The following is a 15,890-nucleotide window of genomic DNA, read 5'->3' on the forward strand; positions in this document are numbered from 1 at the left end:
TGGGCGTCATCCTGGACTCCTCACTCTCGATGACCAGACAAGTCAACGCCGTTTCATCATCTTGCTTCAACATTCTTCGCATGCTCAAAAAAACATTTCGCTGGATCCCCACCGAAACTAGAAAAACGGTCACCCACGCACTGGTTACAAGCCGCCTGGACTACGGAAACACCCTATACGCCGGTACCACCGCAAAACTTCAGAAAAAACTCCAACGCATCCAGAACGCATCAGCCAGACTCATACTAGACATCCCGCGTAAAGACCACATTTCTGGTCACCTGAAAAACCTCCACTAGCTCCCCGTCAATAAGAGGATAACTTTCCGCCTCCTCACCCACGCACACAAAGCACTTTACGAACTTGGACCCGAATGCCTCAACACGCGACTTTCCTTCTACACCCCCTCCCGCCAGCTACACTCTTCCAACCAAGCCCTTGCTGCTGTTCCTCGCATCAACAAAACCACCATGGGAGGAAGATCCTTCTCCTACCTGGCGGCTAAAACCTGGAACTCACTTCCCACTCACCTTCGCCTCACTCAAAACCACCTAGCATTCAGAAAGCAACTTAAAACCTGGATATTCGACAAGTAAATCCCCACCCTTCCTCAAGCGCCTTGAGACCCTCTGGGTATGTAGCGCGCTATATAAATAATCTGACTATCTGACTAATTACCCTGACTAGACGCAAGGGTCCCTATTTGGTCAAAGGTACCTACATCTGCCAACTAGAGACCCCTAAATCTAACAGCTGGTTGATCAGGACTAAGAACACGTATGGTAATTTATTCGCCTTTAGTGTATTTTCTTGTAAGATTGCAAAGTGCGTTCCAATAGTGATTTTAAGCATGATGTCGCCTGCAGACACTGTTTCCTGACGATGTTCCGCAAGGACCTTACCACCATGGCTGCTTTCTGTGTGTTGCCCTTTTTGGGCACTCCAGCTCTATAAGGAGTGCACATCATGAGGCCAAGGTGGTATTTATGAAACTGTAGGCTCGCCTTGCAGGAGTTTAGTGTCCCTGCATGGATGGGGTGGGGGCGACGAGCACAAAAGGGCTCAGGAGCGTGCGGACAATTACAAATTTGAGTTAATACTTTCATGCCCGCTTGCTTTTTGGTCAGAAAACCTAAAGCCATTAGTGTTAGGAACTGTTGATTTTTAATAGCATTCTTCAATAAATTATGGCTTTGTAACCAAAATCAATTTGCCTTTTGGGGCTTATACGTGCATATCTCTCAGGATGGGCAGGCCTGTAAAGTATGTTGGATGCATTAAAAGCATCACTAAACAAACATATTTCCAAAGTTGCAATATGCATTTGAGTTTCTCATCAGCAGCCTTTCCTGCCAGTTTCCAATGTAAACAAGCCTGCCCACCAACAGTTTTTTTTTTGGTAGATATACATAGCATGAACTCGACCGGAAGGTATTGGAGCACTTTCTTTGTATGTGCATCGTTTACGTTACACAAGGACACATTCATTTTTGGTGCGCAAAGGGAGATTAAGTGATTTGCCCAGTATCACAGGATGTTGTGTCCACACCGAGGCTTGCACCTGGTTCCCCAGCTTCAAGATGGGGGAGAGGAGTTGGCCTATTTATTTATTTATGCATTTTTATATAGCACGGACTTTACCCGAAGGTGTCAGAGCGCTTCACAATAGGAACAGAACTGATACATGAGAACATTACAAGTGAACAAAATACAAAAGCAAACGTTACATTAAATGATGAAAAAATGACAATTGTGAGCCAACAAAATACAAGAGGTAGCAAACGGTGCATTACAGGAGGAAAAAGTGACGTGTGCAGGTTACAAAAGCGTACAAAGTAAACATAAAGGTATAATACTGCAATATATGGAGGACACTCAAGCACAAGAACAAACGCTATGTAGGCACTGGTGGCACTTGTGCAGGTATCGAAAATAAACAAATGTAAGAGGTAGAAAACAGTGTGTTACAAGAGAAAGTGACAGGTGCATGTTACACACGAGTACCAAACACAGGTAGAAAGATAATACTGCACTAAATGGCAGACTCCCAGACCACAAGAACACACTGGGAAGACACTTCCATAGTCTTGTAAAGTAGATTATTCTATAATGGAAGGGCTTCCTTCAGATAATAGAGAGGGCATGGATTACATTTGGAGGTGTCTTTGAAGGAGGAGAACTTTGAGGTTAGTTTTGAAGGCCTGGGAGGAGGTGGTGGTCCGGAGCTGCGGCGGAAGGGAGTTCCAGATTTTCACTGCGTTGCCTGAAAAGGATTGTGCCATCGTTCTTTCCTTCTTGAAAGTGGGAGGTTCAAGCAGAAGATTTTCCGCATTTCGCGATGGTCTAGAGCCTCCAGAGAGTTTCAGTTTATTCACCAGGTATCGAGGAGAGGAGGAGTGCAAGGCTTTGTGGGTGATACAAGCAATCTTGTAGATAGCTCTAGCCTTGATTGGAAGCCAGCGGAGGGTGGATAACATCGGTGTGATGTGGTCGCTTCTTTTGGCCCCATAAATGAAACGAGCTGCTGAATGGAGAACAGATTTAAGGGGGGACAGGTGGGATTTGGGGAGGCCAGTAAGAAGAGAATTGCAGTAGTCAAGTCTGGAGAGGACCAGCGATTGCACTAGGGTTATAAGGTCCTGCTCCGGGAAGAAGCGACGGATTCCCCAAAGAAGGCGCAGATGGTATCGAGCAGACTTTGCAATTGAATTGATGTGGGGGGTTAGATTGAGTTTTTTGTCAAGAATGACACCCAGGGATTTTGCGTTGTCGGCAATGATGGGTTTAGTGTTAAGTAGATTCAACTGATCCATCCATGATTGCACCGGGGGAGAAGAGGAGGAATTCGGTTTTTGGAGGGATTCAGAATCAGTTGATGAGAAAACATCCAGTTATGAATGGAGTCGAGAGTAGAGCTTAGGATAGAGAGATCGTGAGTGGAGGCAACCTTGAGGTAGATTTGAGTGTCGTCAGCATAGAGATGATAGTGAATCCCGGATTTACTTAGGAGATTTCCTAGTGGTTCTAAATAGAGATTGAACAATGTGGGTGCAAGTATAGAGCCTTGAGGAACACCTTGACCTACTGCCACAGGAGATGAAAGACTGTTCGCTATTTTGATCATTTGGGATCTATCAGAGAGGAAGGAGGCAAACCATTTAAGCACAGTGCCCTCCATGGCCATTCTCTGTTTAAGAATGTTGAGGAGGGTGTTGTGATTGACAGTGTCAAAGGCTGCAGAAAGGTCAAGGAGAATTAGAAGACAGGACCCCCCCACCCCCACCGAGTCGAGGATCATCAGCGCGTCATCAACCACTTGCAGTAGGGCTGTTTCCTTGCTGCAGTTTTGAACGAAGAAGATCATTGTCCTTAATATGACGAGAGAGTTGTTTCGCTACACATCTTTCTGTAATCTTCGCAAGAAAGGGTAAGTTAGTGATGGGGCGGAAGTTGTTGAGGTCGGACGCATCAGCAGTATGTTTTTTAAGAAGCGGGGTGACCTGCCCATTTTTGAAGGCGACAGGAAGGGAGCCTTGATAGAGGGAGAGGTTGACCAGAGTGGTCCAGTAGGAGAGAGAAAGGGTATAAAAGCCAATGGCAATGGCACTGGGGATGGGGTCCAGATGATGGTTGGAGGGCTTTGTTTCGCGGATGCACTTGAGAAGGGCATCTTCAGATATGGGGGTCAAAGTTTTGCCAAATGGCTAAGGATTTGGACTCCTCTGGAGGGGTAGGATGAGCGACCTGATCCACAAGTAATTTCACTTTTTCGTCGAAGAATATAGCGAAATCCGCAGCTCTCTTTGCAGAATCCTCCAACTTGGAGGATGAGGGAGAGCAGTCAGGAATCTTGATGAGATCGAATAGTTTTTTGGGTCTATTTTTGGCTGAGTCAAGGAGGGTTTTGAAGTGCGCCGCTTTCCCAAGGAAGATGTGTTTGTGGTACTTGGATCTTGCGGAGCGAAGTGTGGACAAGTTATCGGTGGAGGGCACTTGCCTCCATTGTTTCTCTAGGAATCTTAGTTGCTTCCTTTCTTCATAGAGGGATTTGTTGAACCAAGGTGCTGAGGGGGTGGGCCTTAAACTTTTGCTTTTGAGTGGAGCGACGTTATTGATTTCATCTGCAAGAACTGTGAGGCATTGGGAGGGGAGATCGTCAACATCTAGGTTCGGGTCTAGCCTTGGAAGTGATAATAAAGCTGATTCACAGAGGGGACCGATATCAATATTTTTAACATCACGGAACCAGGAGATAGCCCTCTTGGGTTGGCCAAGTGTTATCGAGTGTGATGGTTGAATAGAGAATGGGATGAGGAGGTGGTCTGACCAGTCTACATGAATAGGGGTAGTGATGGAAAGCATGCCTGCTTTAGACATAACAAGGTCCAAGATTGAGCATTTAGAGTGTGTTGATTCTGAGCAGTGTTGGATGAGATCGTTTACAGAGAGGAAGGTGGCCAGGGAGATTGCGGAACAGTCTTGCGGAGAGCCCCAGTGGAGGTTGAAGTCACCGACGAAGGTCTGATTGTCACTTTGCGAGTATTGGTCACTGATGAAGTCAGTGAGTTCCTCCAAAAACGAAGGGCCACTACGAGGCGGGCGGTAAATGACATGGAATCTAAGGGGTGAACGGTGTTGCACTTGTAACTCAAGAGAAAGGCATTCAAAGGTGTGGAAGGGGCTGATAGGAGAGGCCTTAAGTTGAAGGGAGTTTCTAAAGATGACTGCAACACCTCCCCCCGTGCTGTCAGTTCTGTCATTCCTAAGTATAGAATAGCCTGTAGGTAATAGGAGATCAAACATAGAATGCGAGGTATCTTTGAACCAGGTCTCTGTGAGGAAGAGCATGTCAATATTGTGGTGGGTGATGGTATCCAAGATTTCAAGTTTGTGTTTTACTGCAGATCTGCAGTTGTGGAGCAGACAGCGCAGCTCTGTCAGGACTGTTTTGGTGACGGGGGCACTTGGGCTCTGGAGGGTCGACCTCGAATCTGGGGAACTGGGTTGGAGTCTCGCCAATGACGCTGAACATCCTGGATTCTGGGCAAATCACTTAATCTCCCCATTTCTAACTAAAATTAATGGGTGTCCTTATATAAAGTGCTCTGATACCCGATTTGGGTCAAGTTCGCGCTATATAAAACTCTTCCAAAAAAAAAAGTCGATATCCTCCCCCCATTTGTAATAACCCAGTGCACCTCAGATATTTCCAATGAGGAATAGTCCAATAACACAAGAGGGCCAATCATTTTTTTAAATAAATGGAGGCAAACGAGAAACCTTGTGTCAGTACTTCAAGTATGCTGACACCACACTATCGTAGTAATTTCTAGACCGTTACGTTGCAGCCGATATATTTGAAACATACCTAATTTAATGTGAGTTGTAAACAGCAACAGGTGTTCCATTAAGTGTCAGACGAAAGCCACAAATGTCACACATAAGCACCGTGAAAATATAGACATGTCACACATAAGGAAATTGAAGAAAGGCAGCTATGTTGTCACTGGCACGACTCCACACCTGACAACATCCTCTAAATCCCCTCGGCCCCGCCTAAAGAAACCCCTCTACAACTAACCACTTTACATGGCGCTTCAGGACCTTGCTGTACTGCTCTTCTCTTTCTCCATCAAGCGTAGGTTGCGATCACATTCAAGCATCACTCCCCCTCACCATCAAATAACCAGAGCAAGTCACGACAGTAAGCAGGCAATATCTAAACCGGCTCACTAGAGGCTGGCCCATACTTTCCGGTGTACAAGGCAGTCTTCTTCCGGCACCTCACCAACAAGTTTTTTTTCCGGTGTAGAAAGGATTTGCTCGTGAATGGATTGGACGTCTCTTTGGGGGCGGTTCGTTTTTTCTAACCAATCGTTGCTCCCGCAAGGAAGTACAACCACAAAGACCATCGTAGTTCTGCCCCTCGCTTGTCAATCATTTTAAAACCTGGTTTCTGATAGCAGCTTCCTCTCCTTAAATTAACGTTTTTGGAGCCCGAAGATAGTAAAGAGAACTGCCTGGATGGTTGAGTTCTTCTATCAGGAGGCGGGAGGTAAGGTCCATGTTGGGAACCTCCCACCTGATTCTAGAATTGGCATCTAGATGTGTGACATCTTGGTTCAGCCTACTGTTATCGTTAATGGTTCTATTTTCGTTTGGCAATAGGCATTTCGTTTTTTATTTAGGTCGGAACTCGGTGATACACTAAAAGATGCGTACAACGCGTATTAAGAACGGTACAAAGACCCACAGCAACGTTACAGTCACACGTATGCGCTGTTTCAAAGTATTACTTAAGTTTTAACCTTAAATTTGTTTAGGTATATGTGTATCGTGAAAAAAATTGAAGCATGCTTCGCTTGTCTTCGATAAGGACAGATTAAGTGAGTAACGCTTCAACTATAGGAAAAGTTATTGATGTAACTGTGCATTTCGCTTCTTGTCACTCTGAATAAGACCAGTGCTTTATATGGACAGGTACTATCAGTTACCCCAAAACTGCACTTCTTTAATTTAGAAGGTATAGCACCGGCACTTCTCAGCACTGCTCCAATGCTTTTAATTGTAGAGTATCGCCAATTCACAACAGAGAACAGATACCATGGGACAAGGATACCCACACTTCCTTATTTCCATTTCAAGCACTAGACGCGACTATTAGCATTACGTTAATTGCATCGGTTTTTAAAGGTCCTTGTCTGTTACACAATTATATCAGTGGTTGTTTGGAAGAGGATATTGTGGAAGTTGGTTTGAAACGTTGGTGACAGTGCTCAAATGTTGACCCTTCCTAAGGAGCGTGTCATTAGGTGTCTGTGGCGGATGATCCACTTGACGCCAGTTAAAACATTTATTTTTGGGTTGTGGGGTGGGGTGTTTAGGTTGGGTTATGTTTTTTGGGAAAGTCAGGAAGGATTGCAGGGTGGGACATTCCACTGAAGTGTATGGGGCATTTTGTGGCTTATATGTAGTTGTAAAATGATTCCCAGGTGATTGACACCCTTGAAATGCGGGTGAGTTTGAGTTCCCCAAAAAGGAGTGTTTGTGGGTGAAACGAGCAGGGCACAAGTCCTATAAAAAGAAGTCGGGTGACTGACCAAGTAAGACAATATGCAAATGACCTCATGACATCATGACGTAGCGCTATAAAATAAATAAAATAGTGCTATTTAAATTATTTGTGTAAATACTGGGACAGACTAACCCATCTGACAGTCTTACAGTGTCTGCATTTATGTACAGGGACAGAACAAAGGCCAAAACAGTACCTGTGAAGAGAAGGCACGCTGTGTGCCTTTGTTTTCCTCTGTGGCATTTACATTTAAATGTAAGGTTCCAGGCAGCCCCCAATCAGCATATTCAAACAAAAGGAGGCCGGATGGCCCCTTAACTTCGTCCCAGCTGAAGGTGAAACAAGCATTTGCAATGCAACAGGTCTCGCATTTATGCGAGTTTGACCTATTGGCATTGTAAATGACAATGCCTTTTATTTTTGTTTTGGTTTTAAAACATAAATAAAAGGCATTATTATTTACAATGCCAATAAATTAAACTTGCATAAATGCGAGACCTATTGCATTGCATTACACAGCCTGATGAATGCTCCGGCCCCTACTGCTTGATGATCTTAAAGGCCAAACTCAAGACCTATTTGAGCAGGGGATGAAGATTTCGGAAGGCTCAACACTTGTTTGAATATTCCTGTTGTTCTCTTATTCACAAGACTGTTGTCCTTCCCTTGCATAATCTCCTGGCTGTAGGAGAGGAAGCTGGTCATTTTTGCCTTCATGACAGTTAGGTGGGGTCAGGGATGGCCCGGAAAGTTGTCTGGCAAGGGTCTTAAAAGCAACCTGGATTGACAGAGCTTTAGCTTCTACCTCATCTCAATGTTTAGAGACAGAGCCCCTTCTGTCCATGTGGACCCCCAGGTACTTATAAGAGATGGCTTCATCTACACTTTTACCGCTGCATAACCAACCGCCGCCTCTGTATTTCCTTGACCCAAAGGTGATTGCCCTTGTCTTTGTTAGGCACAATTCTAGTTTGTTTCCGATGGTGTAAAGGGACAGTCGATCGAGGAGTTTCTGCAAGCCAACCCTGGTATGACTTAGCAGTACTAAATCGTCCGCGTACAATAGGTTACTAACTCTTACCCCGGCGAGTTTTGGTGGATGAGAATTAACTTCGTTGAGTGACTCTGACAGATCGGAAATGAAGAGGTTGAAAAGAAGGGGCGCTAACACACAACCTTGTTTCACTCCGCGTGATGTTTGTATTTTCCTTGAGTTATGTGATCCGTCCACAAGTTTTATGCGGATCCAAGTGTTGGTGTGTAGCGCAATTATAGCTCATAGAAGCATTGGTGGAATCCCCCATTTCCGCAATTTGAGCCATAATCGGCTTCAAGGCACGCGGTCAAAGGCGGCAGCAGCCATGCATAAACAATCCTGAGGAAGCCGCTTTGTCCAACAGGACAGATATTACGAGCAAGTTTGTTATGGTGCCTTATTTTTGCACAAATCCTGTCTGGCTAAAAGGTATTAGATGATTTTTTGTTTCCCAGGACACCAGATCATTAAGGAGCAGTTTGGCATAGTATTTCGATTCTACATCCAATAGAGTAATCATCCTATAGTTTTTCGGGTCTGATCTCTTGCCTCCTTTAAAGATTGAATGTATGATGGCGCCACACCATGATTCTGGTAATTCCTAGACCAGCAGTGAGAAAAGAGGGGTGCAAATTGATGAGCCCAGAATTCTGTATCTTGTTTAAACAACGCCTGTGGTAGGCCATTCAGCCCTGGGGCTCCATCTGAGCGACCCTCAGTTATGATTCGAACTGTTTTATCCGTGGTTATTCTGAAGTTTGTAAATGCATGTTCGGTTGGTTCTAAGGGCTGAAGCGAGGATTTAGTATTGGTTGCCAGTGGCTTCCTTGTGTTCAATTCAACTTTTTTTTTTATGAGCCTGCATCTGTTGTGCCCATAGTTTGGCAACAATTGAGTTGTTGGGCCATTGCCGGAGGATTGACAGGTGGACAGGCTTCTCTTTCTTGTTCCTCAAAATGCGTTGTTAGATAAAATACCCATTCGGCTTCAGGGATATTAGCGCTACTTTGTCCTCCTTGCTTGTGTATTTTGGAGTTGAAGAGTGACCAGAAAGCTTTTGGGTTGTGACTTCTATTCGCATGTATCAGTTTTAACCAAAACTGTTCAGAGCATTAGTTTTTTTCATTAACCATTGCTTTTCGAAGTGCTTTCTGGGCAACCTTGTAGTTATTGAATTTATGATCTTGCCCAGGGTGCCTACGAACTTGTCTTAACATACTATTATGTATTGATTTTAATTTCTTGATTTCATCTGTTGTTGCTGGATTGCATTTTTTGGTATTTCCTGAGGTACGGGAAAAGTTTTTAAGCCGTTCCCGGAAGAAGCGGTCCCATGCCGTAACTGGTGATGATTCGTTGGTGCTCCTTTGGTTTTGCAAGACTCTACATTTACTCATTATTGCTGGTATAATTGGATCTGACCATTTCAACCTTTTGAGGTTTTCAGTATAATCTCCTCCTGAGGTTTGGTTAGTCACGGCATGATGTGCTAAGTTAGATGACCTAGTGATCACTTGAGGACGGTGATTGCTGTCACCTCGAGCAACTATGGTGTAGTTCTCGATCAGGGGGGAGGATTTCCTTGTTACAAACGGTGTAGTCTAGGAAGGAAGGAATAAGACCATTTGACCTTGTCCAGTTTGGTGGGTTATCCTTAGAGAAATGACTATTCAAGATTGTGTAGCCTAGGGCACTGAATTGAAGCACCATGTATTCGCCAATTTTGCTATATTTGGTGCAGGAGGGTTTTGTTTGTTCGAGAATGTCAGGCCACGGGGCCACGTATACTTCTGGGAGTTCTTGAAAAAGATTTATTTTAGTCGCCGGATACTAGACAGGCTGGTCTGTTGTAATTACTTTCTAAATTACACAAGGTCTGAATTAGATGATTGAACTTCGTTTTTTTTCTCCTTGGTACTTGGTGAGATTTAAACGTTGATCAAGATCAGTTGATCGGTGTATTTGGGATTATCTATCTTAATGCCAGAGGTCCAGTCTTCCTTAAATGTCAATTTTGCAATGTTGCCGTTAAGTTTGATTGAAATATAGATGGAAAGACCGCCGCTGGGTCGACCAGATTTATGCGACTTCTGAGCTGGGACTCTGTATTCTAGATATCCTTCTATTGGGAGACTGACCAGGGACCATGTTTCCTGCAGTAGTATGATCTCATGGGTTTTTAAGAACTTTATCACATCAGTGAATTGAAGTTTCGGGGTAAGACCGTTGATGTTCCATGAGCATACTGAAAGACCGGGTTGAATACCAGTTCAATTTTGGTTACCCTTGTCCAGGGCCGCTGGCAGCCAAGCCCAGTCAGACGCCGTCATTTTAACCTCCTCTGTTTCAGGGCATACGGCGTTTCCTGGGGATCGGCTTTTGGCACATCTTAGTATTGAAAGGGATGATGCGCCTGCTTGATATAATAAGACCGGTGGTTTTGCAAGAACTGATGGGTAGCGTGGTTCAACTTGTTGGGCTATTTTAATTCCCCATGTGTTGAGTAAATCAGCCATTAGTAAAACTTGCTCCTTGATTACTACGGTTGAAAAAGTGATTAACGTTGGTTCGGTGAGTTGGTTGCTTCCAATAGGTTTGAATTCGATCGAGATTATGTCATTTAATTCGATATGGCGAAGTTCAGGGATGTTTTTAAAGAGTTTCAAGATGTTCCCTCTGTTCAGGATGTCATAAGGTCCTTCGGTGTGATATTCAGAGATAAATAACAATTTAGTTTTTGGGTTTATTGTTGTAAAGACCTGGCCAGGAGTCTTATGATTCTTTTTATCTATTGTCTGTGGTAAATCGATTCTCCTTTGAGTGTGGAGTAACTGTAGCTTATGTCCCGCTTGTTCTTCTTGGGGTTGGGGGGCCTCAATCCTGGAGGGATGTTTGCCCGTTTTATTGTGTCCTAGTTCTTAAATAGTGTTATTTGGAAGTTCTCCTTGCGTCTTGACTTGTGCTCGTCCTCATGCTGGTCTGTCATTACCCTGTTTTTGTTTTCCCTTGGTAAATTGGCCGTATTTGTTGAAGCTGTCGGGTCTTCTGGTCTAATCTTAGCCATATGAGACCATCTTTCTGACTTTCTGGGTCCTCTAAAGTCAGGTGGTATGGAGACTTTACTAAGACCTCGCCCATAGCCGCAGATGAATCCTTATGGTTTTTACTGTGGTTGGGTGACAATAGCGTCTTACTGATTGACTCTGTGGTTACGTGCGGAGATTAATTTTGTGATGGTGAAAAATGCTATCCGAACTCGCAGAGTTGATTGAACTGCGATGTATATTGTCCTTTTCGACATGGGGGGACCACTGTGCTGCGTTTATTGCGTTTTTTTCTTAGTCTCTTCCTTTTTCTTTAGCTTAAATGTTGGTCTTGAGGGGGTTTAATTATTGGTCTCGACAACGGGTCCGCGTCTCGGGTGTCAATATCTTGCTTTATCTCGGTAATAGACGGTATTTCTGTTTTTAGCGTGATATTGTTATCATTTAATTTGGTGGTTTAAAAGATGAACTCCTTAGGAGCCACTTACTTATCTGGGGGCGTTACTGCTGCAGGGACGTAAGTTAGTTGGGTGTTGGTTTTTACTGGTAAGGCCTTATTACCGTTGCTTGTTTTATTATGGTTTATGCTTTGATCATTAGCTTTCTGAATGGTTACATTGTTTGTGGGCGTGCATGTGTAATGTGGTGTATCATGTGAACCTGGTGGTAATTTCCTTATTTCTGTCAGAACCAGGGTAAGGAACTGGGGAAGCGTTGACAGGCTATTGATAATTGGTGAGCAGCAGCATATCGCTTGGGTCAGGTTGACTTTGGATTGTGCTTTTGTAATTAGAGCATTCAAGCCTTCCAGTTTGTTGTCAATCCCTGCTGTGTATACAGCTAGTGTGTTTAGAAGGTCGACTTGTAAGTCAAGTTTATCTGAGTGGTAGTTGAATGCAAATACTGTAGATTGTAAGGTTTGTAAAAGCTGGGTCCAGACGGCAATGGGATCAAACACTGTAGACTCGTGACCTTCGGTCTCAGTTTTTGTTTTGTTTGATTCTGTTTTGAAAAAAGATAAGTCCAGGAGGGAGCGATCATTAGGTTCTCCTTGCTTTGCTTCAGGTGATTCCTGATAGGCCAAGGCGGGTGGCGTCGTTGGCGTTAATGGTTTGATGGTACCCGGAGTGGTCCTAGTTCACTGTGCTGCTCGTGGGGTAAATTGTATTTTATTTCTAGAAGAGATTGAGTTATCTACATGAGGGTTGATTTCCTGCTGCAGGGGTAATCTAGTGTTGAGAGGAGTGTCGTCGCTTGAGATTGATATTGGCGATGAGCATTGATCCTTATTTATTTGATGAACTTGTTGCAAAGTGGGGGACATGTCACCAAGCTGAGTGGCTGATGTTAACCCCTTTTTTTCTGACAAACAGGGTTCGTCTCTTGGGTGAGGACTGTCTGGGGATGTGATGGTAACCTGGTCATAAAGCTGTTCATGAATCAGGGCCTGCACTTTAATCTGGACTGGATCAATGTCGGGAAACGTTTGAGAGGACTGAGCTAATGAGGACGACGTTTTGTTGGGGTTGGTTGAGGTTTGGACTTTAGATCCATATTTCTTGTAATAATCTCTGAAGGTCCTCTTGTTTGCGTCATTAGTTATTTCGTCCTGCGTATTATGATGTTTGGTGGAGGGCACTGGAGAGATTGCTATTTCCGTCTTAATAGTATGGCCTGAGGGGCCGGGTTCGTAGTCATAATGCTGTGAAGAAGGTGGTGATAGCGCCTGGGGGGTAATTGCACCATCTCCTGTTCTCCGGGCGGTTCTATGAGATCTTTGTTTGTCTTCTTGCGGGTTTTTGTTGTTTCTTTTTTAAGCCTTCCAGACCACATTGTGATGTGACTGAAACTTGGGTGGTTGGATATCCTTCTTTAAAGTTTTTTGGCTTCCTTGTGGAGTAGGTGATCTCACCGGGGCTCTTATAGATTGCTGGCTTTTGGCCTCAGTGGGCAACTGCAGGACTCTACTCGTTTCTTTTGTTTGGTTAATATGGGGGTGCCAAGGGTGGGGGAGCAGGGGTGCAGGGTGCACTGACCTATACACTGGGCCCTGCTCAATCCCTCTTCTCGACCCCCTCTGCACTTCCAACTCCACCCCCGTTGAGAGGTAGGCTGGGTGGAGAAAAACTGGGTAGAAGACTGAGGGTAAAGAGCTAAGGCGAGGGGGGCGGCGGTGTGGAGGAGAACCTTCCACTCAACCCCGCTTAGGCCCACTCAGACCTTGCTCTGTCCTGCTTGGCTTGGCGCGGTTCCAAGGGCAGCTCCCTCAGCTCCACACCAATGGCACTGCACTCTGCACGTTGCCTGCAGCCCACAGCTCTCCCGCAACACGCCCCCCGCCTCGCCTCTTCTCCCGCCGCAATCACTCTCCCTGTGGTGTCAGCGGTCCGGCAATAATGGCTAGGGTGGCTGGGAGGCCAGTGGCTCGATGGCCCGTCTTGCCCATCTCTCTTGGGCTGCGATCTCTTCCCACGTTCTCCTCTGCAGCGGCTCCCAGCATGTCTCGTTGCGGCGGCGGCACAGCTCACATATGCTGATTGCAGCCGCTGATTACAGCCGGTCGCAGCCTCCTCCCGCGCCTGCGCTCTCCTCTCGCAGCGGCTCTATGCAGCGGCTCTCTGCAGGGCACGATGGCGGTGGTGGCGGTTTGCACTCTGGTCTACGCCGTGTACCGTCTTTCTCTGAACTGCACCACCAGATTGGTTACTGGGTCACCCTTGTGAGCCCCTGTATAGTGTACCCTAGGTACCCAGGGCATAGGTGCACCGCAGGCCTACCAGGGGCTGCAGCATGTATTGTGCCACCCCTGGTTTGCCTTCCAAACTGACACCAAAGGTCTGTACTCACAGCCTGGGTAAGGTATTGTAATCACCCCTTACTTAGATATAGTAAACCTATATCTATATACCTATATTTTAAATTGAAATAACCATCGATTGTTGTGGAGGGCAGGCGCTATCTTGGGTGAGGACCCGGATTGAAATAACCATCGTTTCTGAACTATTTTAAATTTTGTAACTGCCTTGTACTATTTGCCTGACTGGTTCTGGGACAACATCGCGGGTGATTTAATACCTGCAATCGCTCCAGGGTGTGCCTCCCTGCCCCGTTCCACCGCGGCTGACGTGCCGATTGTTGTTGAGGGCAGGCGCTATCTTGGGTGAGGACCCGGATCCCGATGGGGCCGCTCGCTGCGGTCTAGCTGGAGGTGGGGCTAAGTTACAAATTGACCAGAGGTGTGGGGTGCTCTGCGGTACTCGTAGGTTGGTGGCAGCACTTACGAGGTCCCGCTCGAGCATTTGGGGGCAGACTGCGAGCCTGGTAGAGGTGTGGAGCTCTTCTGCCACTCGTTTTTACCACTTTACCTCTCTGATGCATTTTTAAATTGAAATAACCATCGTTTCTGAACTATTTTCAATTTTGTAACTGCCTTGTACTATTTGCCTGACTGGTTCTGGGACAACATCGCGGGTGATTTAATACCTGCAATCGCTCCAGGGTGTGCCTCCCTGCCCCGTTCCACCGCGGCTGACGTGCCGATTGTTGTGGAGGGCAGGCGTCATCTTGGGTGAGGACCCGGATCCCGGTGGGGCCGCTCGCTGCGGTCTAGCTGGGGGTGGGGCCAAGTTACAAATTGACCAGAGGTGTGGGGTGCTCTGCGGTACTCGTAGGTTGGTGGCAGCACTTATGAGGTCCCGCCCGACCATTTGGGGGCAGACTGCGAGCCTGTTAGAGGTGTGGAGCTCTTCTGCCACTCGTTTTTACCACTTTACCTCTGATGCATTTTTAAATTGAAATAACCATCGTTTCTGAACTATTTTAAATTTTGTAACTGCCTTGTACTATTTGCCTGACTGGTTCTGGGACAACATCGCAGGTGATTTAATACCTGCAATCGCTCCAGGGTGTGCCTCCCTGCCCCGTTCCACCGCGGCTGACGTGCCGATTGTTGTGGAGGGCAGGTGCCATCTTGGGTGAGGACCCGGATCCTGGTGGTGGCCGCTCGCTGCGGTCTAGCTGGGGGTGGGGCTAAGTTACAAATTGCAATGGCCGGCAGGACGTGCAGCGGACGAGCGCAGCCGGCGTGCCGAAGGGAAGCCAAAGGGAAGCCCGTCTGCGCCCGTCCGCGGCCGGCCTGGGCAAGGGGCAGGAAACTCTGCCAACTTCATTTCTTACCCAGCCCCAGCTTTGATTCGTCTTCATGACCACTGCCTACCCAATCCCACCACGCCAACCCGTCTTGACTCCCTGGGAATATTCTGTCCCCGAACAGACTTTCATGAATTTGTTTCCCCGTTGGCCGCAGCACTGCCACCTTCCCCCATGCATGTCCCCCGGACTGCTCTCCCACCCCCTGTCAAAAAAGCTGTTAACTCCACCCTCATGGTTAGTTATCTGAACACCCGCTCGCTGGTTAAACACCAGTTAGAGATCTTCCAACTCTTGGACGCAGAGAAACCTGACATACTGTTAGTAACAGAAACCTGGCTTAACGAGGAGTCATCCCCTGACATTCTGGCGGCAGTCCCCCCGGGCTATTACATTCTCCAGGCCAACAGGGCTTCGGGCAAGCTGTGTTGCGGGGTTGCAGCTATCATCAAACACCCTACCAGGTTCTCATCACTAGATGCTGCCAGTATCCCCCTGGTGGACTGCCTTATCCTAAGACTTGAATCCTCTGTGTCTTCGCTCATTTGCGTTCTTGTATACCGGCCCCCTCAGCCCATGCCCAGTT

The 15,890-nt window shown here is 46.3% G+C and overlaps 2 protein-coding genes across 7 annotated transcripts in view; one reads left to right on the forward strand and one right to left on the reverse strand.

Moving 5' to 3' along the window:
* Positions 1 to 5,840, reverse strand: part of TXNL4B (thioredoxin like 4B) — a 176,331-nt gene extending 170,491 nt beyond the window's left edge. The window contains exon 1 of one of the 5 annotated variants that reach the window (XM_078657769.1): positions 5,751 to 5,840. The gene's annotated coding sequence lies outside the window, so the exon portion shown is untranslated. Of the gene's footprint in view, positions 1 to 5,581 lie in introns of all 5 variants that reach the window. The other 4 variants (XM_078657766.1, XM_078657768.1, XM_078657767.1 and 1 more) reach the window with 4 other exon arrangements.
* Positions 5,841 to 5,879: 39 nt separating this feature from the next.
* Positions 5,880 to 15,890, forward strand: part of SENP7 (SUMO specific peptidase 7) — a 1,147,653-nt gene continuing 1,137,642 nt past the window's right edge. Inside the window, exon 1 of one of the 2 annotated variants that reach the window (XM_078657763.1) lies at positions 5,880 to 6,055. The gene's annotated coding sequence lies outside the window, so the exon portion shown is untranslated. The remainder of the gene's footprint in view (positions 6,056 to 15,890) is intronic. The other variant, XM_078657764.1, reaches the window with a different exon arrangement.

The sequence above is a fragment of the Lissotriton helveticus genome, chromosome 8 (genome assembly GCF_964261635.1).
Source record: "Lissotriton helveticus chromosome 8, aLisHel1.1, whole genome shotgun sequence".
Taxonomy (NCBI): Eukaryota; Metazoa; Chordata; class Amphibia; order Caudata; family Salamandridae; genus Lissotriton; species Lissotriton helveticus.